At 43.1% G+C, this 26,339-nt stretch overlaps 1 protein-coding gene and 1 long non-coding RNA gene across 3 annotated transcripts in view; one reads left to right on the top strand and one right to left on the bottom strand.

The window, feature by feature from the left end:
- Positions 1–2,060: 2,060 nt before the first annotated feature.
- On the top strand, positions 2,061–13,934 carry LOC148112110 (uncharacterized). Its single transcript, XR_015729885.1, has 2 exons — positions 2,061–2,414; positions 4,291–13,934. It is a non-coding gene; the product is annotated as an uncharacterized LOC148112110 (long non-coding RNA).
- Positions 13,935–16,717: 2,783 nt separating this feature from the next.
- Positions 16,718–26,339, bottom strand: part of IQCK (IQ motif containing K) — a 124,445-nt gene continuing 114,823 nt past the window's right edge. For both annotated transcript variants that reach the window (XR_004592697.3, XM_034426256.3), the window contains one exon: positions 16,718–17,529. The gene's annotated coding sequence lies outside the window, so the exon portion shown is untranslated. The remainder of the gene's footprint in view (positions 17,530–26,339) is intronic.

The following is a 26,339-nucleotide window of genomic DNA, read 5'->3' as shown; positions in this document are numbered from 1 at the left end:
AAATTCAAAAGATTGAAGAACTCTGAATTTAAAACTCAATTATGAAGGTGTCGGAAGAGAAGGGTCTTAAGAGCACAGCGGAAAACTCGGAGGTCTAGAGATCTTGCGTATGTCCGGGGACAGTTCATTCCAAAGGGCAGGGGCTCCCACAGAGAAGCCTCTCCCCCTGGGTGTCGCCAGCCGACATAATTTGGCCGACGGCACCCTGAGGAGTCCCTCTCTGTGGGAGTGCACTGGTCGGTGGGAGGCTATCGGTGGCAGAAGGCGGTCTCGTAAGTAAAGAGGAAAGCTTAAGACAGATTCTGCAATAAAGGAGCCAGTTTGGTGTAGTAATTAGGGGTATTAGTCTAGAAACCAGGGACAGAGTTCTAGTCCAGCATTAGGCGTGAAAGTCAATTGGGTGACTTTGGGCCAATCACCAGGAGACAGTGAGTTCTAGTGCCACCTTGGGCATGCAAGCAGACTAGGTGACTTTGGATCAGTCACTCTGTTAGCCCAGCCCCCCTCACAGGGTTGTTTTGTGGTGAACAGAGGAGAAAAATATGTATGATTGCCACCTTGACTCATAAAGTAATAAAGGTGGGATTAAACTTTTTAATAAATAGTATAGAAACTTGCAAACAGAAATAATTGCTCCTTGAGTTTCAAAACGCCTGAATGCTGGAGCTTTGGGTTTATGTATAGAAGACTTTGTTTTCCCCCTGCTTTGAGTCAAAAGCAGATGATATAACCAACATCTCCCTGGAAACCTGGACAGTTAGCTAGAGAATTATTTGCTATCTGGCCAGATAATCATTTGAACTGGGATGAGGCAGCTTCAAATAACTAAGGAAGTGTCATTTCCAGCAAGTCTCCATGGCCAACATTACGAGTGGGTCCACCACCGTTGCTGAACAGTGACAGTCCCGGCCAGCAGAAACTCACATTTCTAGTTTCTATGCAACTGCGTCACGTTACGACCGGCATGTAGAAGAACTATATAAATAGGACTGAAATGTTTGTCCATGTGTCTGGCTCTTATGCGCTCTGTGCTCATAGCAGACACATGGTAATAAAAACACGTACTTACTCATAGGAGAAGGCATGCATCTGCCCAGTGGTGAAATCCACATTTTTTTACTACCAGTTCTATGGGCGTGGTGTGGTGTGGCTTGGTGGGCGTGGCTTGGTGGGCATAGCAGGGGAAAGATATTGCAAAATCTCCATTCCCACCCCACTCCAGGGGAAGGATACTGCAAAATCTCCGTTCCCACCCCACTCCAGAGAAAGGATACTGCAAAATCTCCATTCCCACCAGCCAGAGGTGGTATTTGCCGGTTCTCCGAACTGCTCAAAATTTCCGCTACTGGTTCTACAGAACCTGTCAGAACCTGCTGGATTTCACCCCTGTATCTGCCTCCTTACAACTCCTTGAAATGTGGCCTAGAGTGCTTCACATTTGCCCAGGTCAGGGGGTCTCCAACCTTGGCAACCTTAAGACTTGTGGACTTCAATTCCCAGAATTCTTCAGCCACCTGGCTGAAGAATTCTGGGAATTGAAGTCCACAAGTCTTAAGGTTGCCAAGGTTGGAGACCCCCTGGCCCAGGTCATCGATCTGAAATGGGTTAAAAAAGCAAGGTCAATCAGAATAGAGATGGAAGGGACCCCGGAGGTCTTCTAGTCCAACCCTCTGCTCAAGCAGGAGAAGAACCTATACAATTTTATTTGAGACAAGTGTGGCTCTCGGCGAAGGGTTCCTCAGGTGGGGCGATGCCTGGAGGAGAAGGCACTTGCACACTCACACACACGTGCACATAGACTGCCTGCCTGCCTCCAATCTCCCTCACCTGGGCGGCCGAGGCCCACCTGGCCAGGAGGAGCCGCCTCGCGCCCCGTTTCCATGGCAACTTTGGCCGAAAGCGGTCTCACCTGCGTACCTCACGCGCGTGCCTTTCCCGCCCGGCGCTCTCGGACCGCCCACCTCGGCTGTTTGATTGGCTGCTTTGAAGGATCCATTCCCTCGGATTGGCTGATTGGCTTCCCTCTCTCTCTCTCTCTCTTCCCCCCTCCCTTCGAGTTTAAAAAGTCGGCGGGCTCCTCACGCCGAGGTAAATGAAGCGAGCGCGCTGCAGAAGCAGCAAGCGCCGCTTGCGTCTCTCGGAGAAGCGAAAGGTCTTCGAAGAAAAAAGCAGAGAAAGTCACAGTTGCCTCTTTGAGAGGGAAAACAAAAAACAAAACTCCAAGTCACGGGACAACCCCTGACCTGGGTGACCGAGACTCTCCAGAGACGCTGCGTCTCTTCTTCCTTCGATAGAGACGCCGCTGCAAGGGCGCGGGAGATGTGGGGAAAACAAAACCCCTCTCTCTCCCATCTGCGCTTCCGCAGCCGAAGACTTCGTGCCTTGGACCGTGCTGTAGCCTCTTGCGTCCTGAGGTAAATCTAGAGCGGAGACTCTTGGATGTGGTGGTGGGATGCGGAGGGGCGCTAGTGAATAGTCAATTCTCTGGGAGTAAGGATAGCACCTGGGGTAATTTTAATGCTTAGGAGTAAAACTACTCCTAGGAGTAAAACTACTCCTAGGAGTAAAAAAATACTCTTAGGAGTAAAATGCCAGGGATGGCTGAGGTAATATCTCTGCATCTTATTTAAAGGACTCCAAATTACCACAGCTCACCTAGGGTGAAGTTACCTCAGTCGGTCCCACAAAGCGGTTTCCCTCAGGGAAATGAGGCAAACTTCTGGGTCCCTGAATAGTTTTAGCGAAGGCTCGAGTTTTTAGGGAGTAAAATATTGGTGGAGTCTTGAGTTCATTTCGGCCATGCCTTGGTTAAAAACAAACACAAAAAAACGACCAAACCACCACAGGTGAGCAAGAGTTAAAATTAGCTTAGGAGGAATAAAGCTGAGGGAAATTTTTAGGCATGTGCAGTTAAAAGGGCTAAACTAGCACAGGTGGAAGAAGTGTTAACGTCAGCTTAAAGGCAAAATTGTGCTTCAGTCTCTGGAATTGACCTTTCCTCTCTTGAATAAAGTTTAATTCTTGGCACCTGAGGTAATTTTAGCCAAGTTCTTAAAAGAAGCAAAGCATGTAGAGGACTAGCTACTTCAAGTAACTAAAGGCAAAATTACTTCATGTCCATGAGTTGACCTTACTTTCTTGAAATAGTCAACTGAGGGTAATTTTAGCCAAAACTTAAGTTTTTAGAGTACTGGTGGAACCTGAGGTAATCTCAGCCATGTCCTGTTGAAAGGGCCAAACCACCACAGGCAAGTCAGAATTAAAAGTAACTTTAAAGATAAAAGTTACCTCAAGAGCTGACCTTGCTCTCAGGAATTAATGAATGCTTGGGACTTGAGGTACTTTTAGTTAAGGCTCAAGTTCCTAAAATTCCTTAGCCAAATAAAGTACTCTATTCTAAAGTTAACTACAGTACAATTACTTCAGGTCCAGGAGTTGTCTTGTTCTCAGAAATAAGTAATAATAATAGATAAATAATATGTTCTTGGGACCTGAGGCAATTCTAAGCCAAGGCTAGAGTTCTTAAAGTAAAATAAGTCAAGTTTAAGTCAAGTTCTTAAAAGTAAAATATTGGCTGAGGTAAATCTTGACCATGTTAAAAAGGACCAAACCACCATGGTGAGTCAGATTTAAAAATAGTTTTAAAGGTAAAATTACCTTAGGAGCTGACCTTGCTCTCTGGAATAAAGTGAATTCTTGGGATCTGAGGTAATTTTAGGCAAGGCTCAAGTTCTTAAAACAAATTCCTTGTGTGTCTGATCTCACTTGGCCAATAAAGCCTAGGGCTTCCATTTTCTACTCTAAACTAAAAAAAAAAAAAGCAAAATGTGAAGAGGATTAGCTACTTTGGCTAAATTACTCCAAGTCCAGGAGCTGACCTTGCTCTGTAAAATAAAGTCAATTCTTGGGACCTGAGGTAATTCTAGCCAAGGCTCAAGCCCTTAAAAAAAGCAAAACATGTAGGAGACTAGCTTCTTCAATGAACTAAAGGCAAAAGTTAACTAAAATTGCTTTAGGGCTGGAGACCATATCTTTGGGAACAGTAGAAACCTGTGGGTCTGAGGTATTCTCAAGGGCACAATATTCAAAACAATACAATACAATGTATTACAATGTAATACAATACAATACAATGACAATAAAGTGACAATATTCCAATTCATTGTATCTTTTTTCACTGGTAACATAAAGCACATAAAAGCCTATTTGTGAAATTGTTGAATTGGTTTTCTAGTCTTTGAACATCAGGTGGACATTTGGTGATGTTGATTTTTTTTTTTTTAATTTCAGAGGCACTCACTGAGTAAAATCAGTCAAAACTGAAGACATCAAAGGTAAGTCATTGGTTTCATTAACTATCCAGCGCTGCATTTAGCCAAGAAGCCTGACAGGTACTGTTGGCAACATGAGATTAATTATGGCAAAAACCTTTGGGCCTTGCTAAAGCTTACCCTAAGGCTTGCTTTAGTGAAGTTTTGCTGTATAAAACAGTAGGCATGAATGTGAGAAATGTATCTAAAACATATACATTTCTAACTGACCTCCCCTACTTGTGGGGGGTCATTCAGTCCCTGAGCTTCCAGTCTCTGATACTCAGACTGAATGAGCCTGGTAATCGGCCGCTGCCTATCTCATTCAATCCCTGAACATACACACACTGGAAGACTCACATTGGATGGCCTTTCTGGGGTTCCATTTGGTGACCCTTCCAAGCCACTGAGCGAGCAGTGAGGGCAAATCAGCCTAGAGGAGTCCAGAGTGCTCAGCTGCAAACCTCCAGTCCCTGAGGACCCCCTCAGTACTCCGACTGGAAGGAATCCTTTTGGATCACCTCCATCTCTCCTTCACTCACTTAGAAAGAATGCCAGTACCAGTCAGACTTCTTACCACTGGAAGTAAACCTGGTGATGCATTTTAATATGATGCTGTATACAATACAGGACAAGATTTGTGGCTCAGTTTTTAAATGAGGGGTTCTTGGTGCTCTCTGAGCTTGGTGGTTTTCTTGCAGATGTTTCATTACCAACAAGTGAAGTGTTGGGAGGGCAAGATTTTGCTCTCAACTTTTGTTTTAGTGGCGGCTTGTTTTAGTGTTCGTGGAAGTAGTCTTGGAGGTTCTTTGGTTGAGTTATTTGTAGTTAACATGTTTGGCACTTCTTTGGGCATTATTATTTTTCTTTTTTTCAAATCATTTTTTTATTTTCAAACATAAAATAACATAAGAACTTCCTCCTTTCAAACAATTACAGACAGTGTATCGGTCGGTCAGTATCCTTTTGTGCTCACATTATCTTCAAAATATCAATCTGTAACACTTATCAAAAAATTCTTCATCAGTAGGTATTTTCTCTTCTTTCCAGCTTTTTGCAAATACGATTCTAGCCGCCGTTAAAACATTCACAATTAAATATTGCAAATCTGTATTATATGTCTCTGGTAAGATCCCTTGGTAGCGGAGCAGACTAAATTACTGTTAAAGTAACACTTAGCTGCCAGCTGCCTGCAATTACTGCAAGTTCAATTCTCACCAAGCTCAAGGTTGACTCAGCCTTCCATCCTTCTGAGGTAGGTAAAATGAGAACCCGGTTTGTGGGGGCAATAAGCTGACTTTGTATAAAATAGAACACCGCTTGGGGGGTCAAAAAGCCCTACTAAGCAGGTATATACAAAAGTATGAAGGCTATTGCTTAACGCATTGTAAGCCACCCTGAGTCTCCGGAGAAGGGCGGCATATAAATCAAACTAATAAATAATAATAAATAAGTAATAAAAATATTTCTGGTTTAAAGTCAGTGTGGCTCATTTTTTCCAACCACGTGTGTATCGTTGTCCAATATCTTTTGGCTTCTCTGCATGTCCACCACATATGGTAATATGGACCCGGCGTCTGGTGACACTTCCAACATTTCTCCGATTTATTCTTGAAAATTCTGGCTATTTCTTTGGGCATTATTTACTGTGTGTTGATCTGATGTTAATCTAGGATCAATCTGCTTACCTTGGGCTTGTTGATTGTCCCTTGTGGACAGGCTAGAGATATGGTTTATGTCTATGTGCTGCGTGATGGCTAATTTGTAAGCATGCTGGACTTTTAGAATTTTCCTAACAACTTCGCATGTTCTATAATGCTCTGATTCCCAGGTTGAAACTATGCTTAAATCTGTCAATCCGTTGTGAAACTAAGGAGATTTCATGAGGTATTCGGATTGCTAGTTGCTGTTATCACATATCTCTTTATACCTCTCTTCCTAGGTTTAATGCTAACCATGGTTCTCTGAACCAGAAAACAAAGCTCAAAGGCCCATATTAAGGCTAGGCGTGGCTATTGGCTGATAATAGAGTTTATAGTTTTCTTGCCTGGCGTAATTTTGGCCAAGGGGATGGTTTTTAGAACCAGAACACAGCTCAATGGCCCACTTTAAGGCTAGGCATGGCTATTGGCTGATAATAGAGTTTATAGTTTTCTTGCCTGGCATAATTTTGGCCAAGGGGATGGTTTTTAGAACCAGAAAACAGCTCAATGGCCCACTTTAAGGCTAGGCGTGGCTATTGGCTGATAATAGAGTGTATAGTTTTCTTGCCTGGTGTAACTTTGGCCAAGGCGATGGTTTTTAGAACCAGAAAGCAGCTCAATGGCCCATTTTAAGGCTAGGCGTGGCTATTGGCTGATAATAGAGTTTATAGAACCAGAAAACAGAGCTCAATGGCCCATTTTAAGGCTAGGCGTGGCTATTGGCTGATAATAGAGTTTATAGTTTTCTTGCCTGGCGTAACTTTGGCCAAGGCGATGGTTTTTAGAACCAGAAAACAGCTCAACAGCCCATTTTAAGGCTAGGCATGGCTATTGGCTGATAATACCGTTTATAGTTTTCTTGCCTGGTGTAACTTTGGCCAAGGCGATGGTTTTTAGAACCAGAAAACAAAGCTCAATGGCCCATTTTAAGGCTAGGCATGGCTATTGGCTGATAATAGAGTTTATAGTTTTCTTGCCTGGCGAAACGTTGACCAAGGCGATGGTTTTTAGAACCAGAAAGCAGCTCAATGGCCCATTTTAAGGCTAGGCGTGGCTATTGGCTGATAATAGAGTTTATAGTTTTCTTGCCTGGTGTAACTTTGGCCAAGGCGATGGTTTTTAGAACCAGAAAACAGCTCAATGGCCCATTTTAAGGCTAGGCGTGGCTATTGGCTGATAATAGAATTTATAGTTTTGTTGCCTGGCGTAATTTTGGCCAAGGCGATGGTTCTTAGAACCAGAAAACAGCTCAATGGCCCATTTTAAGGCTAGGCATGGCTATTGGCTGATAATAACTGTTTATAGTTTTCTTGCCTGGTGTAATTTTGGCCAAGGCAATGGTTTTTAGAACCAGAAAACAGCTCAATGGCCCATTTTAAGGCTAGGCGTGGCTATTGGCTGATAATAGAATTTATAGTTTTGTTGCCTGGCGTAATTTTGGCCAAGGCGATGGTTCTTAGAACCAGAAAACAGCTCAATGGCCCATTTTAAGGCTAGGCATGGCTATTGGCTGATAATAACTGTTTATAGTTTTCTTGCCTGGTGTAACTTTGGCCAAGGCGATGGTTCTTAGAACCAGAAAACAGCTCAATGGCCCATTTTAAGGCTAGGCGTGGCTATTGGCTGATAATAGAGTTTATAGTTTTCTTGCCTGGCGTAATTTTGGCCAAGGCAATGGTTTTTAGAACCAGAAAACAGCTCAATGGCCCATTTTAAGGCTAGGCGTGGCTATTGGCTGATAATAGAGTTTATAGTTTTCTTGCCTGGCGTAATTTTGGCCAAGGCGATGGTTCTTAGAACCAGAAAACAGCTCAATGGCCCATTTTAAGGCTAGGCGTGGCTATTGGCTGATAATAAATGTTTATAGTTTTCTTGCCTGGCGTAACTTTGGCCAAGGCGATGGTTTTTAGAACCAGAACACAGCTCAATGGCCCATTTTAAGGCTAGGCGTGGCTATTGGCTGATAATAGAGTTTATAGTTTTCTTGCCTGGTGTAATTTTGGCCAAGGCAATGGTTTTTAGAACCAGAACACAGCTCAATGGCCCATTTTAAGGCTAGGCATGGCTATTGGCTGATAATAGAGTTTATAGTTTTCTTGCCTGGCGTAATTTTGGCCAAGGCGATGGTTCTTAGAACCAGAAAACAGCTCAATGGCCCATTTTAAGGCTAGGCGTGGCTATTGGCTGATAATAACTGTTTATAGTTTTCTTGCCTGGCGTAACTTTGGCCAAGGCGATGGTTTTTAGAACCAGAACACAGCTCAATGGCCCATTTTAAGGCTAGGCGTGGCTATTGGCTGATAATAGAGTTTATAGTTTTCTTGCCTGGTGTAATTTTGGCCAAGGCAATGGTTTTTAGAACCAGAAAACAGCTCAATGGCCCACTTTAAGGCTAGGCATGGCTATTGGCTGATAATAACTGTTTATAGTTTTCTTGCCTGGTGTAACTTTGGCCAAGGCAATGGTTTTTAGAACCAGAAAACAGCTCAATGGCCCATTTTAAGGCTAGGCGTGGCTATTGGCTGATAATAAATGTTTATAGTTTTCTTGCCTGGTGTAACTTTGGCCAAGGCGATGGTTTTTAGAACCAGAACACAGCTCAATGGCCCATTTTAAGGCTAGGCGTGGCTATTGGCTGATAATAGAATTTATAGTTTTGTTGCCTGGCGTAACTTTGGCCAAGGCGATGGTTTTTAGAACCAGAACACAGCTCAATGGCCCATTTTAAGGCTAGGCGTGGCTATTGGCTGATAATAACTGTTTATAGTTTTCTTGCCTGGCGTAACTTTGGCCAAGGCGATGGTTTTTAGAACCAGAACACAGCTCAATGGCCCATTTTAAGGCTAGGCGTGGCTATTGGCTGATAATAGAGTTTATAGTTTTCTTGCCTGGTGTAATTTTGGCCAAGGCAATGGTTTTTAGAACCAGAAAACAGCTCAATGGCCCACTTTAAGGCTAGGCATGGCTATTGGCTGATAATAACTGTTTATAGTTTTCTTGCCTGGTGTAACTTTGGCCAAGGCGATGGTTTTTAGAACCAGAAAACAGCTCAATGGCCCATTTTAAGGCTAGGCGTGGCTATTGGCTGATAATAAATGTTTATAGTTTTCTTGCCTGGTGTAACTTTGGCCAAGGCGATGGTTTTTAGAACCAGAACACAGCTCAATGGCCCATTTTAAGGCTAGGCGTGGCTATTGGCTGATAATAGAATTTATAGTTTTGTTGCCTGGCGTAATTTTGGCCAAGGCGATGGTTTTTAGAACCAGAAAACAGCTCAATGGCCCATTTTAAGGCTAGGCGTGGCTATTGGCTGATAATAGAATTTATAGTTTTGTTGCCTGGCGTAATTTTGGCCAAGGCGATGGTTCTTAGAACCAGAAAACAGCTCAATGGCCCACTTTAAGGCTAGGCATGGCTATTGGCTGATAATAACTGTTTATAGTTTTCTTGCCTGGTGTAACTTTGGCCAAGGCAATGGTTTTTAGAACCAGAAAACAGCTCAATGGCCCATTTTAAGGCTAGGCGTGGCTATTGGCTGATAATAAATGTTTATAGTTTTCTTGCCTGGTGTAACTTTGGCCAAGGCGATGGTTTTTAGAACCAGAACACAGCTCAATGGCCCATTTTAAGGCTAGGCGTGGCTATTGGCTGATAATAGAATTTATAGTTTTGTTGCCTGGCGTAACTTTGGCCAAGGCGATGGTTTTTAGAACCAGAACACAGCTCAATGGCCCATTTTAAGGCTAGGCGTGGCTATTGGCTGATAATAACTGTTTATAGTTTTCTTGCCTGGCGTAACTTTGGCCAAGGCGATGGTTTTTAGAACCAGAACACAGCTCAATGGCCCATTTTAAGGCTAGGCGTGGCTATTGGCTGATAATAGAGTTTATAGTTTTCTTGCCTGGTGTAATTTTGGCCAAGGCAATGGTTTTTAGAACCAGAAAACAGCTCAATGGCCCACTTTAAGGCTAGGCATGGCTATTGGCTGATAATAACTGTTTATAGTTTTCTTGCCTGGTGTAACTTTGGCCAAGGCGATGGTTTTTAGAACCAGAAAACAGCTCAATGGCCCATTTTAAGGCTAGGCGTGGCTATTGGCTGATAATAAATGTTTATAGTTTTCTTGCCTGGTGTAACTTTGGCCAAGGCGATGGTTTTTAGAACCAGAACACAGCTCAATGGCCCATTTTAAGGCTAGGCGTGGCTATTGGCTGATAATAGAATTTATAGTTTTGTTGCCTGGCGTAATTTTGGCCAAGGCGATGGTTTTTAGAACCAGAAAACAGCACAATGGCCCATTTTAAGGCTAGGCGTGGCTATTGGCTGATAATAACTGTTTATAGTTTTCTTGCCTGGTGTAACTTTGGCCAAGGCGATGGTTTTTAGAACCAGAAAACAGCTCAATGGCCCATTTTAAGGCTAGGCGTGGCTATTGGCTGATAATAGAATTTATAGTTTTGTTGCCTGGCGTAATTTTGGCCAAGGCGATGGTTCTTAGAACCAGAAAACAGCTCAATGGCCCATTTTAAGGCTAGGCATGGCTATTGGCTGATAATAACTGTTTATAGTTTTCTTGCCTGGTGTAACTTTGGCCAAGGCGATGGTTTTTAGAACCAGAAAACAGCTCAATGGCCCATTTTAAGGCTAGGCGTGGCTATTGGCTGATAATAGAGTTTATAGTTTTGTTGCCTGGCGTAATTTTGGCCAGGGCAATGGTTTTTAGAACCAGAAAACAGCTCAATGGCCCACTTTAAGGCTAGGCATGGCTATTGGCTGATAATAACTGTTTATAGTTTTCTTGCCTGGTGTAACTTTGGCCAAGGCGATGGTTTTTAGAACCAGAAAACAGCTCAATGGCCCATTTTAAGGCTAGGCGTGGCTATTGGCTGATAATAGAATTTATAGTTTTGTTGCCTGGCGTAATTTTGGCCAAGGCGATGGTTCTTAGAACCAGAAAACAGCTCAATGGCCCATTTTAAGGCTAGGCATGGCTATTGGCTGATAATAACTGTTTATAGTTTTCTTGCCTGGTGTAACTTTGGCCAAGGCGATGGTTTTTAGAACCAGAAAACAGCTCAATGGCCCATTTTAAGGCTAGGCGTGGCTATTGGCTGATAATAGAGTTTATAGTTTTGTTGCCTGGCGTAATTTTGGCCAAGGCAATGGTTTTTAGAACCAGAAAACAGCTCAATGGCCCACTTTAAGGCTAGGCATGGCTATTGGCTGATAATAAATGTTTATAGTTTTCTTGCCTGGTGTAACTTTGGCCAAGGCGATGGTTTTTAGAACCAGAAAACAGCTCAATGGCCCATTTTAAGGCTAGGCGTGGCTATTGGCTGATAATAGAATTTATAGTTTTGTTGCCTGGCGTAATTTTGGCCAAGGCGATGGTTTTTAGAACCAGAAAACAGCTCAATGGCCCATTTTAAGGCTAGGCGTGGCTCTTGGTTGATAATAGAGTTTATAGTTTTGTTGCCTGGCGTAATTTTGGCCAAGGCGATGGTTCTTAGAACCAGAACACAGCTCAATGGCCCATTTTAAGGCTAGGCGTGGCTATTGGCTGATAATAGAATTTATAGTTTTCTTGCCTGGCGTAATTTTGGCCAAGGCGATGGTTTTTAGAACCAGAAAACAGCTCAATGGCCCACTTTAAGGCTAGGCGTGGCTATTGGCTGATAATAGAGTTTATAGTTTTCTTGCCTGGCATAATTTTGGCCAAGGCGATGGTTCTTAGAACCAGAAAACAGCTCAATGGCCCATTTTAAGGCTAGGCGTGGCTCTTGGTTGATAATAGAGTTTATAGTTTTGTTGCCTGGCGTAATTTTGGCCAAGGCGATGGTTCTTAGAACCAGAACACAGCTCAATGGCCCATTTTAAGGCTAGGCGTGGCTATTGGCTGATAATAGAATTTATAGTTTTCGTGCCTGGCGTAATTTTGGCCAAGGCGATGGTTTTTAGAACCAGAAAACAGCTCAATGGCCCACTTTAAGGCTAGGCGTGGCTATTGGCTGATAATAGAGTTTATAGTTTTGTTGCCTGGCGTAATTTTGGCCAAGGCGATGGTTCTTAGAACCAGAAAACAGCTCAATGGCCCATTTTAAGGCTAGGTGTGGCTATTGGCTGATAATAGAGTTTATAGTTTTCTTGCCTGGCGTAATTTTGGCCAAGGCGATGGTTTTTAGAACCAGAACACAGCTCAATGGCCCATTTTAAGGCTAGGTGTGGCTATTGGCTGATAATAGAGTTTATAGTTTTCTTGCCTGGTGTAACTTTGGCCAAGGCGATGGTTTTTAGAACCAGAACACAGCTCAATGGCCCATTTTAAGGCTAGGCGTGGCTATTGGCTGATAATAGAGTTTATAGTTTTGTTGCCTGGCGTAATTTTGGCCAAGGCGATGGTTTTTAGAACCAGAACACAGCTCAATGGCCCATTTTAAGGCTAGGTGTGGCTATTGGCTGATAATAGAGTTTATAGTTTTCTTGCCTGGTGTAACTTTGGCCAAGGCGATGGTTTTTAGAACCAGAAAACAGCTCAACGGCCCACTTTAATGCTAGGCATGGCTATTGGCTGATAATACAGTTTATAGTTTTCTTGCCTGGTGTAATTTTGGCCAAGGCGTTTTTTTTAGAACCAGAACACAGCTCAATGGCCCATTTTAAGGCTAGGCGTGGCTATTGGCTGATAATAGAGTTTATAGTTTTCTTGCCTGGCGTAATTTTGGCCAAGGCGATGGTTTTTAGAACCAGAACACAGCTCAATGGCCCATTTTAAGGCTAGGTGTGGCTATTGGCTGATAATAGAGTTTATAGTTTTCTTGCCTGGTGTAACTTTGGCCAAGGCGATGGTTTTTAGAACCAGAACACAGCTCAATGGCCCATTTTAAGGCTAGGCGTGGCTATTGGCTGATAATAGAGTTTATAGTTTTGTTGCCTGGCGTAATTTTGGCCAAGGCGATGGTTTTTAGAACCAGAACACAGCTCAATGGCCCATTTTAAGGCTAGGTGTGGCTATTGGCTGATAATAGAGTTTATAGTTTTCTTGCCTGGTGTAACTTTGGCCAAGGCGATGGTTTTTAGAACCAGAAAACAGCTCAACGGCCCACTTTAATGCTAGGCATGGCTATTGGCTGATAATACAGTTTATAGTTTTCTTGCCTGGTGTAATTTTGGCCAAGGCGTTTTTTTTAGAACCAGAACACAGCTCAATGGCCCATTTTAAGGCTAGGCGTGGCTATTGGCTGATAATAGAGTTTATAGTTTTCTTGCCTGGCGTAATTTTGGCCAAGGCGATGGTTTTTAGAACCAGAACACAGCTCAATGGCCCATTTTAAGGCTAGGCGTGGCTATTGGCTGATAATAGAGTTTATAGTTTTCTTGCCTGGCGTAATTTTGGCCAAGGCGATGGTTTTTAGAACCAGAACACAGCTCAATGGCCCATTTTAAGGCTAGGTGTGGCTATTGGCTGATAATAGAGTTTATAGTTTTCTTGCCTGGTGTAACTTTGGCCAAGGCGATGGTTTTTAGAACCAGAAAACAGCTCAACGGCCCACTTTAATGCTAGGCATGGCTATTGGCTGATAATACAGTTCATAGTTTTCTTGCCTGGTGTAATTTTGGCCAAGGCGATGGTTCTTAGAACCAGAAAACAGCTCAACGGCCCACTTTAAGGCTAGGCGTGGCTATTGGCTGATAATAGAATTTATAGTTTTGTTGCCTGGCGTAATTTTGGCCAAGGCGATGGTTCTTAGAACCAGAAAACAGCTCAATGGCCCATTTTAAGGCTAGGTCTGGCTATTGGCTGATAATACAGTTTATAGTTTTCTTGCCTGGCGTAATTTTGGCCAAGGCGATGGTTCTTAGAACCAGAAAACAGCTCAACGGCCCATTTTAAGGCTAGGCGTGGCTGTTGGCTGGAAACCCACCCGTGGCTGGGATTGCACGGCTATCGGGCGTGACCCCTATGGCGATGGGGTAACTGGTTCAAGTGCCTGAACTGGTTGTGACAATGTCACTATGGACCAACGCAATATAATCGTAGTAATGATGTCTATATAAAACAATCTAGATGAAAAACGAATAGAATGCATGTGACGTTGCCATAGCAACATCCACAACTTTGTCCCTATTGTTAGGGCTTTATACCTCAGTGATGAAAAACCAACCCTACTTTTTTAGGGGGTTTGAAACATGGTCTTCCTGATGAGAATGATTAGTGCTCAGTGGCCCATTTTAAGGCTTGGCGTGGCTGTTGGTTTATACTAGATTTTAGAGTTTCCTTGCCTGATATAACTTTGGCCATGGGGATGGTTCTTAGAATAGAGAAAAAACTTCAGCTGTTTTTATAGGAAGGTGTAGTGTATGAGATATAAAGGATTTGATAGTTTTGTTGCCGCTTAGTGTTAGACATGGCAGTGATTCTTAAAGTCAAAGTAAAATCTCTGCCCTTTTTAATGAATGGTTGTCTGTGTGCATTTCTAAAATAGTATAGTTTTTTCTTCTGATGTAATTTTAGGCATGGCTGTGGTTCTTAGTAGTTCAGAGGGCCCCAAAAGTAGGGACTGGCTTAATTTATTGATATTTTCGCACTGACCTTAGCCCTCTTTTCCCATCATTGCCAAACTATCGTGGACATTCATTCTCAATTGGCCCTGCGCTAGCAGTCCATCTCCACCACTGATCTCCTGTTCTTTCCCCTAGGCACGTGATCATGGGTGATTTGCCCAGTGAGACTTATTCTTAGCCAATTCACGATTTGGGACAAATAAATGCCAGTTGATCCTCATACCAAGGAAAGGACCTCTGCCTTCTCCATGAATGGCAACAGTCTCGGTTTCCGGAGAGGCTTGGGACAGGGAGGTGGAGTATGGAAAGGCCTGCGCTGTGAGATCCACCACCATGCTTCTGCCACTATGGCACTATGGCCTATTGCATAAGCCCTGAACTCCACTTCTTGCAATTCCAGCTGCCCCATCCCCTCAAGCTCTCCTGCACTGGGTTGGCAGCATTTAGGGGCTTGTTGAAAGTGTAGCGGCAACGGCAAAAGTTCTGGGCCACCAGTGGGGACCCAAAACATCTTGGGGGAGGCTCCCAGACATCCCTCTTTGCCAGCGAACACACACTCCCTTTGCAACAAAAAATCCCACCCCCAGCTGCTACTCCAGAGATGGGGTACTTCTCCTGTAAAGTATGGGGTGGAGCACAAATGTGCATAAAAACATTGTGCTTTTCTGTGCAGCTTGGAGAGCTCCTGCTATGCTGGGTGCTTTTAGGGATTGAGCAAGCACTGATGGCTGGCTGGCTAGGCAGGGAGAGATGTTCATGGCCGGGAAGGGGGGAGTGTTGGTGGGGCTTGAAGCTGGTGCACGTTCTTGGTCCCAGCCTTCTTACAGTGCCAGCCCAATCAAAAACTGGGTGGGGAGCAACACCAGTGAACATCCGCCAGCCTTGAGTGTTGCCAACACTCTCCAGCTGCTAGCGCCCCTGCCCAGCCAGCCCTGTTTGCTAGCTTGAACAGCCCCTTGAAGGCACATCTCTTTTTCAGACCCCACCCCTTTGACCCTGGCACTCGAGGCTGCTGCCATCCACTGAGAAGGCAGAGGCCCCATCCCTCAATGTGGGGATCGGCTGGAGTTTAGTTGTCCTGCACCACAAATTGGTCAAGAATGTTTCCTTGGGTGAATCTGCCGTGATCATGCAGGGGTGGGTGGGGAGGACAGGGCACCAATGTGGGGGGAAGTGGTGCTGGCAGAGGGCCAGCTGAAAATGCCTAAGCTAGGTCAGCTGTGATGGGGTCGGGCTGAAGTGAGTGCGAAAAAGTTGCCATGATAAATTGTCCCATTCCACTTGCTGTATAATGTTCAAACTGAACATTAATCTGCACATTATTAGATGAACAGCTAGGAGGAACAACTGGATGACAAATGCAAACTAACCTGAGCTGTGCAACACCCCCCCCCCTCCTCCAATGATTCCTGAAACTGTATCACCTGTCTTTGAGCCCACTAGAATATTCAAGCACGGAATACTGTTGAGAAACTAATGCTGGCTCTGCCAGCTGATCATTAGTTATCTTTGGTTCGACACTTCATAAATTATTTGCAGTGGGTCTCTGCTTTTACGAATAATGATAAAATAGTCTGTCAGTAAGAATGAGGCTCAAATGGAGTTTCAGGATAAGAAATGTGAAGTATTCCTGATTTAGTAATCTGGGGGAGCCAGATTAAAAGCAGAGCCCAAGTTCGAATATGATATAAAAGTGTGTGATTTATCAAAGAACAGGCACCCGATTTTCCTTATCTCCAGGACAGAGTGTGGAACTGCTGAATGGAATGATTCCAGACACCAAATTGTCAAAAAAGTTGGAATTTTTAAAGAACCTTTGACTCTATCAATGTGTTGGCTAAGCGAATGTGCAGGTAAAAGCAGAACAATGTTCCCTATCTGAGGGGAGAGGATTGTAGAGATGATCCGTTGTCATTTTTTTTGAGATGTAGAGGTGGTCTTTGACTTACAACCATGGTGAAACCTGCCCATCGTGGTCATAAGTCATGATAGTTGTAAAACAGATTTCCCCCTTATGACTGAGATGACTTTATGCCTCTTTTTGCAGCAGTCATTAAGTGTAAGTATAATTAATTATTCACTGGATTTCAAATAGTCCATTTTTGCTTCTTTGCCCTGAAAATAAGCTGATCTGAAGCAGAATAAGGACAAATCACATTTATTTTTTATATGTAGACCCAAAAGCAACAAACTCGAGTGAACACCCCCATGCTATAAAGCATATTGCTGAGATTAGCACATGCGCAGACCCCCCCCCCCCAAAGCAGGCATCAGCAGTATAACATTTCTAGGCATCTGGTTTATTTATCGATTGGTTTTACTTTCTAATTTACAAAGAAGGGATAAGAAAAGACAATAACCAAATATAAAATGTAGTGATAACACAAAAACCAAAACAAAACCAGAAAGAGACAGGAAATTAAAAAAAAAAAATAGCAAAGAACAAGTAATACCCATCAGAGTAAATCTCAATAGAGCAAAATTCAGGCCCTATGATAACTGTCAGCTCTGCCATTTTTGCTATGCTTCACTATGCTTGCTGGCATCTTGCCATAAACAGAGTGCAGGGGGGATAGAGGAAATTGGGGAAGCTCTGCAGGTGGAGGGAAGCTGTGCTGGGGGGGGAGGGTGGACAGAATAGATAATGATGATGCCCTGGAGCTGTGCAACTTCAACTTTCATGGCAGTGCTCCAAAAGAAATTTGAAGATCCACTCACCGATCGCAAAGCCAGAATGCGAATAAAGACTATCAGCCAGAGCCGGAGACCTGTGGCTGCCTACACCCAAGAATTTGACTGATTGATTAACTGATTAACATGCTTTTATTGAGTGTTTCCAAGACAGGCTAAGTGTCGACGTCTACAACACCTGCATCTCCTGGGGCACCCCATCTGTGGTATGTCCTGGCTGAAGAAGTGGAGATCGACCTAGCCTCAGGTGGCGAAGATCCCTTCTGACAGAAAGAAAGAAGGAGAGGAGAAAAGGATAAGGATAAGGATAATTTTATTTCTATACCGCCCCTTTCCCGAAGGACTCAGTGTACAGCCAGGTAAAAACACGATACAAATATCACAATTTAAATTTAAAAAATTATTAAAGGTATTACATTTAAGGCCAATTAACTAAAAAACCCAAAAATTTAAGAATTCCAAATTTAAAACTCAATTTATGAAGCTAGAGAAGAGAAGGAAGGAAAGAAAGGAAGAGGCACTGAGCCACTAATTGCTGAGCTGCGCAGCCAGCCCAAAACCTAGCCCCAGGGCCCACAAAGAGGTGGGGTGCAAGGGGAGCTTGATGTAAAACCCCTGATGAAGGACATGCTGGCCCACCTGGCCAAAGAGCTGGGTTATCTGTGAGAGGCATACTACTGAGTTAGAATTAAGGAAGGTGACGAGTAGAAGACTGCTTTTAGTGCCCTCTAGGATTTTTCCAATTTTGGATGCTTTCCTTTGGGACTGTAGGGCGCCCCTGCTGTTTTAATGGGACTGATAAATGAAGTTGTCAAGTTGAAAGCTTTGCAAGTTGACAGAAGTGCTGCATGAACACCTGTATAAAGGAGTCCTAGTTTGAGCCGTGGTGACACAGTGGTTAGAATGCAACACTGCAGGCTACTTCTGCTGATTGCCAGCAGTTTGGCAGTTTGAATCTCACCAGGCTCAAGGTTGACTCAGCCTTCCATCCTTAGGAGGAGGGTAAAATGAGGACCCGGATTGTTGGGGGCAATTGGCTGACTGTAACCGCTTACAGAGGGCTGTAAAGCACTGTGAAGCGGTATATAAGTCTAAATGCTATTGCTAGTTTACTTGGATGATATTTTAATCTACATTGAAACCATGGCTGAGCAAGTGAAGCTGGCCCGAGCCACACTCAGAAAACTCCTGGCCGCTCAGTTGTACGCTAAACTGTCCAAGTGCAAATTCCATCAAAGCAAAATTAACTATCTTGGGTTCTGTATCTCCCACGATGGGATAGAAATGGACCCTGAGAGGTGGGCTCCTCCTCACACCAAGAAACAACTCCAAAGTTTCTTGGGATTTGCAAATTTTTACTGTCAATTAAGCCCATCATTTGCTCAGATAGCACTTTGTATCACCAGCTTACTGAAAACAAAGGGGAGGGGGAAGCCCAAACCCAGTCAGCCACTGAAATGGACAATGGAGTGCCAGGAGGCATTTGAAAAACTCAAATGCCTATTTGTGGTGGAGCCCATACTAAAGCAGCAAACCCTAACACCTTCTTTGTCATCCAAGCAGATACCAGTGACGTGGCTGTGGATGCAGAGCTGCTGCATAAAAATGATCAAGGGACCCTGCAGTCATGTGCCTACACTTCCAAAAAGCTGAGTGAAACAGAGCGCAGGTGGGTAGTATGAGAAAAGGAAGTTATGCAGTAAGCTGGACACTATTGACACGGAGGCATTTTCTAGAGGGGAACAAAATTCCTTTCAAGGTCTGGACAGATCATAAAGACCTAGAACTGCTTTAAAAAAAACAAACCAGAAAACTGTCCCCCAACAAGTGTGGTGGGCTCAGTACTTTAATCATTTTAATTTCACTTTATGGTACCTCCCAGGCAGTTTTTTTTTTTTAATTTGATTTATATGCCGCCCTTCTCCGAAGACTCAGGGCGGCTTACAATGTGCTCAGCAATGTGCTCAGTTAGAACTTCTTGGCGGATGCCCTCCCATGGCTGCCCCAATACAACAGCTCTAAAGCTGAGATTATTAGACTAGTCATTCCATCCAAGCAATTGGCAGTACCACTTTTCTACTAGAGCTCAAGAAAAATGCTCCCCCAAAGGTGCCAGATGATCTTGAAAGTAGAGTTGAAGGAGGACTAGTGGTTCAGGGACCACCAAACAGACTGTACTGTACACGATGACTTAGCCTGGGTGGGGGCCAAATTGTATGTGCCTGAAAGCCAATGAATTGTAGTGTAGAAATGCCACAATTCAAAAACTGCAGGGCAATTTGGCTTTGTGAAAACCTTACACTTCACAAAGCGCCAATTCTGGTGGCCGTCACCAAAGCAGGACATTTGTAAGGACACAGCATTTCCCCTCATCTCAAACCGAATGGGTGGACACTCAGCATGTTAAGGCCTCGAAACTCCTTCATACATTCCAAAGAGAATAACCAGGTAAACCCCAATGAACCCAAATCTAATTGTTCTTTTCCTATTTCTCTTTTTCCCCCCAGGATTAACCGACATGTCAAGGGGGACCGAATGTCAGCACTGCCATCTTCACTAGGCTTGCTTGGGGAAGCTGTGCAGGTGGAAAGAAGGTAGATGTTAGGGGAAAGGATGAACACTGATAGGAACCAGAGGTGCTAAGCAGCTAGCTTCCACCACTTCAAGGATGCCTGGCCTGGGAAAGAAGGTGAAACCGCCTATAATCAAAGTGGTTCTCAAAACATGAAGCTAAGATGCTATTGGACACTGATGGTCTAGTTAGTGGAGAGGGCCATGAACCACTGGGGGGGAGGCGGATTTGTAACTTTGTGCAGAAATACTCAGACCTTGCCTTGCTTTTACTGCAACCTCTAATCCTTAATAAAAGAACCTATTGCTTGAACCAAATGGAGTCAGGGTCTTTCTTTCCTAGGGACTTAGCTTGGGCAGGTTTGACAATAACCCCAAATGGCAAAATATATTTTTATAAAATTAAAAAAAAAATGGGAAAGAAAAGTTAAAATATGAGCTCTCCAAATCTCTTTGAGAAGATCTCATACAATCAGAGGGAAAACCCCAAATGTTTTTTGATACTCTTGAGTAAGATTTCAGATTCCAGGGACTGTCTTCTTGTTCTAGGTTAGTCTGTTTTATGAACCTGTCCATTAAGAAGTCAACAGAGATAGGTTAGGGCTCTATATTTAGGGTACTAAGGTATTAAGCCTAGAAAAATGTTGTGGAAAGAGGGAGAGTGTCACCTGAACCTTTGGAAAACCAAAGCTGTTCCTTTGCTTAGATTCAAGCCATACATGTCAAGTGCAAAGGATCAGGACCATCTGTTAAAGTTTTAGTTCCGAAGATTTATTGCTCATGCTTAAACACAAGAATCTAGTTAACTAAAGTTCAAAACTAAATTGGCAGATAAGGCTGAACTGAACTCAAGAGGGGTTTGATTCGGACCATTTGCAGGAACATAACAATTCTAGGCTGATGACTCACTTAACTCTGCCCCCTAGCTCTGCCTGCTCTCCTACATCACATAGAAACAAAGACCACTACAGGTTGTCCTCGTTTAATAGCCACTCGCTCAGCAACTATTCAAAGTTACAAAGGACCTCTTCAGAACTACTTATGACTCATTTTTGAAATGCCAATGTCTGTTCCCTCCCCCCTGCAATCACTTGATCACATTTTGGGCGCTTGGAAATTGAGCTTGCATTTACGGCTCCCTGCAGCACATGACCAACACTTCTCAGCATTTTTTTGCTGTTTTCAAGGGTTTCCTTTTGGTTTACTGCCCATTAGGGAAATGGGGTTTATTTAACAACAAGCACTTTTGTTTAATGACCGCATTCACTTAACAACCACTGTAAAAAGGTCAGGCACAATCACATGATCTGCTTATCAACCACCACGACTTACAACCATAATTCTGGTTATGAGTTGAGGACTATCTGTATTTGTATAAAGTACAAATTTGTACTTTACCAATGACCTTCAAATGATTTCCTTCCAAAGGAAACCTCAGGCACAAAATCTTAAGTGCCCTTGAAATCATTTGCTGCTCACAGGCATGATGTTATATTATGACATTTGTCTGAACTTCCACACATGGGGGTTTAATAAGAGAAAGGGATTACCCCGGATTTTATGAGGAAGCTTACTTTCTCCATTTATCCCTTTAGGTCATAAATCACAGCAGGCCCTTTAAAAATAATGCACCTGATTTACAGGATATTAGTAATCTCAGACTATTCACTGCACTTTCATGCACGCACTCTTTTAACATTCCTTTTACAACACTGAGCTATTCAGCAAAAATGCCCAAAGCAGAAACAAACAACAAAAGTGCTTAATGCATAGAAAATAGGATTCCGATCAGCCGACGTCATAATTTTTAATGGACAACTTTAAACAGTCAAGCGACTGTAAATCAAAAGTACAACAGATGAGCCTTAGGTTTTGCAAGGAGGGCTTCATTTCCCCCCCCCATTCCAAGTATTGGACTGACAGGTTTCACCATTACTGCCTTCCCCCCAAGGAATCAGGGCATAAGAGAGAGACCTTGGGATGAGTCATAGCAAAACAGGTAGAATCTACAGCAGTGTTTCTCAGCAACTTTAATATTTGGACTGCAAATCCCAGAATTCCTTCACCAACTTGCTTTCAAGCCTTAGCATCAAAGATGGCTGGGGGGGGGGAAGGGGGAAAAATTTGTATTTGAAAAACTTTTTCAATAAAAAAAAATGGCTGGGTGACTATGAGGGTGGATTTAATTTAAATAAATGATTTAAATCACTACTAAAAAAGGCTTGATTTAAATCAACTCAATTTAAATCATACTTTTTAAAGAGCAACTGTCATCTCTGTCCCGCAGTGGCTCCTCCTCTGACCCGTTGTTAACTCACCGACAGCCCCAATATTGCAGAATATACGGCCTCATGCTACATGACTAAGCTCCATTTCATACCGAATAAAATAGATTATTAATGGTCTTAAATAGAAAACTATCTTTAGATAGATTTTTTACTCCAAAAGCATTTTATTAAAATAAATTTGATAAAAATCAAAATAATCCTATTTAAATTAAAAAAAAATCTGATTTTTAAAATTATTATTTTTAGAAAATCATTGATTTTTATCCTCCCTGGTGACTGTGGATCAATCACCAGGGACAGAGCGTTCTAGGTCCACCTTTGGCATGAAAGGCAACTGGTTGAGCTTGGGACGATCATCAGGAGACCATGAGTTCTAGTCCTGCCTCAGGCATGAAATCTGGTAGGGTAACTTTGAGCCAGTCCTTCTCTTTCAGCCCAATCCACCTTCAGGTGGAAAAAGTGTGTATCTGTGTGAGGTGTGAAAAAACCCCTAAAGTCTATCTCATTTCAGCCATGTGAATCATCCATAAACATTGCCCTGTTCTGTGCCTTAAGGAAACTAATCATTAATGATTTGGAGATTCCTTAATTACTCAGTAACTTGATATTTTGTTTTCTCCCTGGCCGGCTGCAGCCGATTGGGCCACTGGAGTTTTGTGTTTCAAAATACAATTACGAGGCTTGCACCGTTGCCAATTCTTTGTGTGTCAGAGGTGAGCAATCTGGTTAATGTGACATTTGGTACACTCCCATGCCCTAACCACTGTCAAATAAACAAGCTCAAAACAAAACAAAAATCCTTGAAATGCCCTTAAGGCTCAACTTCATACATTTCCCTATTTTAAAAAATACCTTGAAGAAATGGCGCCATAGGGCATGTAGTTAGCTGGGATTGGCTTCACATTCTCTACATTAAAAAATAAATAAGATTTTCTGCAACTTAAAAGCATAAATCAGGTTAAGACACAGCAAAGAATAAAAGGTAAAGGTTCCTCTCGCACATATGTGCTAGTTGATCCTGACTCTAGGGGGCGGTGCTCATCTCCGTTTCAAAGCCGAAGAGCCAGCGCTGTCCGAAGACGTCTCCGTGGTCATGTGGCCGGCATGACTCAACGCCAAAGGCACACGGAACGCTGTTCCCTTCCCACCAAAGGTGGCCCCTATTTTTCTACTTGCATTTTTTAACATGCTTTCGAACTGCTAGGTTGGCAGAAGCTGGGACAAGTAACAGGAGTTCACCCCATTACATGGCACTAGGGATTCGAACCCCTGAACTGCCGACCTTTCGATCGACAAGCTCAGCGTCTTAGCCACTGAGGCACTGAGTCCCTTGTCAGCAAAGAATAAGGTAAAGCTATTTTGTGAAGGGTTAGAATCCAAGGGAATGTATAAAATAGATTAAGGCCCATCAAGCAGGGCTGGCGTGAAACACCCCCCCCCCCGCCCGTTTTTGAGATATTAGATTTTTTAATTGTTTAATGGGTTTTAGTCGTAAGGTTCTTAATTTTCGGCCAAAGGGTATAATTCTTTTAAATTTTTAAATTTTATATTGGATGTTTTTTACTTGGCTGTGCACCGCCCTGAGTCCACCAGGAGAAGGGCGGTATACAAATTTAAATAAAATAAAAATAAATAAAAGGCGGGTGGAATGAAAGTTTGTTCAAAACCAGAGGAGAACCAAAGTATATCAAAGTCTTCCCTAACTGAGTCTCTTCCGTTTTTCATAATTCCAAGCTGGCATGACCAAATATCACTCCATCTTGAAGACATAACATTAGAAAGAAACTCCAAGATGGTTAATACTTTCAGCACTTTGGAGAGCTCAAGTGTGATCAGTTGAGCTGTGTGCAAAATCAGATGTTAACGGGATACACACATCCTTATTAAGCCCACATTGTGGTTTCTTTAGGTTTGGCTTAGAAATATGTGAGAATCGGACTGTCATGAGGTTTAAACCAGGTAGTCCTTGACTTATGACTGGAATTGAGCCTGCCAGTTATGTCCGTAAGTCATGGCATCATTAAAGCAGGTCACCGTATGACTGAACTGGTTTTTACAACCTTTTTTTTGCAGAGGTTGTTAAGTGAATGTCACAGCGATTAAGGTGAATGTCACCGTCATTAAGTGAATTCCAATGTTTGACAGAAACTAGCTTTTTTGCCACAAAAAATGAAAGTGAACGTTGAGTTTCCAGCAAAAATGTAAATCATGGTTATTTGACTCTGAGACACTGAAAACAATCATCAATGTTGGTCAGTTGCCATGTGACTGGGGGAGTGGGGCGATGACATAATGTCAAAACCAGATCCTAAGACCTGGTTTTGGTATGGTTGCTAAGTGACTGGTCGTAAATCAAAGATCACTTGCAGCTGTAAATACCATCAAACATGGCTTATTTATAGTAAAGCAGACCATAGCATATGGTGTATGTCAACCTAGGTTTTGGGTGCTTGATATTAATTTATGGCTTATTTTAAACGCTCGCTTAACAGACCACAATGGCTACATGTGATGGTTTCTTTGACTTTGACTGAGTAGGCTGGGTGGGAAGTAAGACACTGTGGTTTGGAAACCATTCTTATCATATTTTACGTTGTGCCTACGCTTTTATAGAAATAAAAATCTATAGTTGACGGTATAGATCAGGGCTTCACTTCAAAGTTAGATTTTCGAAGTGGGCAACCGAACTGCATAAAAAAAAAAAACAACAACAATCAGAGGCCACCAATCAATATTGGTGTTTTACAGAATGAAAAACGTTTTATAGATAAGGTTGATTTGAAGCGATTTTGCTTACTCAACTGCTAAAATTAATTTCTGCAAATATACAGATATGGGTAATCTCCAAGGGATCTGCTTGGCTTTATTACGAGGAAGCTTTTTACCTTATTCAAATGCCACCTCCAACTTTCCCTCCACCACCCTCCTTTAACTTTTCTTCCAGCGTGGCCCACCCCCCCCAAATGCTGAACATTTCCAGAAATGTCAAAATGAAACATATGCTAACAAAGCTGTAGATTGAAGCTCCCAAGGTAGGCAGCACAACACCTTGACACTAAACAAATAAATAGCAGGTAAATGTCAGCAGAGATCCAGATTCGGAGAAGGAAATTGGAGAAAATGAATGCCATATATGTCAAAGAAATCCAGTATTTCCCCCCCACACACACACACACACAAATAAAATGACTTGACCTAGCCGGTGCCCTCTGACTCATCACAGGGCAACACAACCTTGCATCCCCTCATGAAACTGGAGAAAACTGTACAGGTAATCCTCGACTTACAACTATTCTTTTAGTGACCGCTCAAAGTTTACAGATTTACAGATTAACAGATTTGGAAGGGACCTTGTAGGTCATCTAGTCCAACCCTCCGCCCAAGCACCCTGCCTACCCCATTTCTGACAAATAGCAGTCCAGTCTCTTCTTGAAAGCCTCCAGTGATGAAGCTCCCACAACTTCCAAAGGCAACTTCTGTTCCATTGGTGGATTGTTCTCAGTGTTCAGAAATAAGCACCAGAAGTCTTCTCAGAAACTTAAGAGAGATGGAAGCAGTGGTGGGTTGCCCCCGGTTCGGACCGGTTCGCAAGAACCGGTAGTAAAACTGGCAGGAGGCCCCGCCCACCATCCCGGATGTCATCATCAGTGATTCCGGAGGCCCCCGGAAATGCGTAAGATCTCCGACCTCCGGGTATTTCGCTGTGCACTCAAGACCCTGTTGTTCCGCCAGGCTGGGCTATCAACATAATAATTTTAAATTGGGTGTTTTAAATTTCTGGGGTTTTAAATTGAGCTGAATTATTTAATAATTTTAAATAATTTTAATTGATGTTTGTCTTGTGCTTTTAATAGGCTGTACACCTCTCTGAGTCCTTCGGGAGAAGGGCAGTATAGAAATAAAATTATTATTATTATTATTATCTGCGGATGCGGATGCGCAGAAGCAAGGTGTGCGCACGAGCGAAGTGAGCGCGCATGCACGATCCCATTGCGAACCAGTAGTAAAGGTAAGTAGAATCCACCCCTGGATGGAAGGGGCTATTTGCAAGAGCCTGCCCCACCGTCTTCCTCAGCAACATAAGCTTTGGGCTCAATTGCGGTTGTTAAGTTGAGGATTACCTGCATAGGTACGCTGGCTGGGGAATTCTGGGAGTTGAAATCCAGACATCTTAGAAGCATAGGGCTGGGAGAGCCCTTGGAGGTCTTCTACTC

This window comes from Pantherophis guttatus, chromosome 14, assembly GCF_059756535.1.
Source record: "Pantherophis guttatus breed Tessera chromosome 14, ASM5975653v1, whole genome shotgun sequence".
NCBI classification, from domain to species: Eukaryota; Metazoa; Chordata; class Lepidosauria; order Squamata; family Colubridae; genus Pantherophis; species Pantherophis guttatus.
Note: the sequence above shows the minus strand (reverse complement) of the source record. Positions and strands in the feature narration are given on the sequence as shown.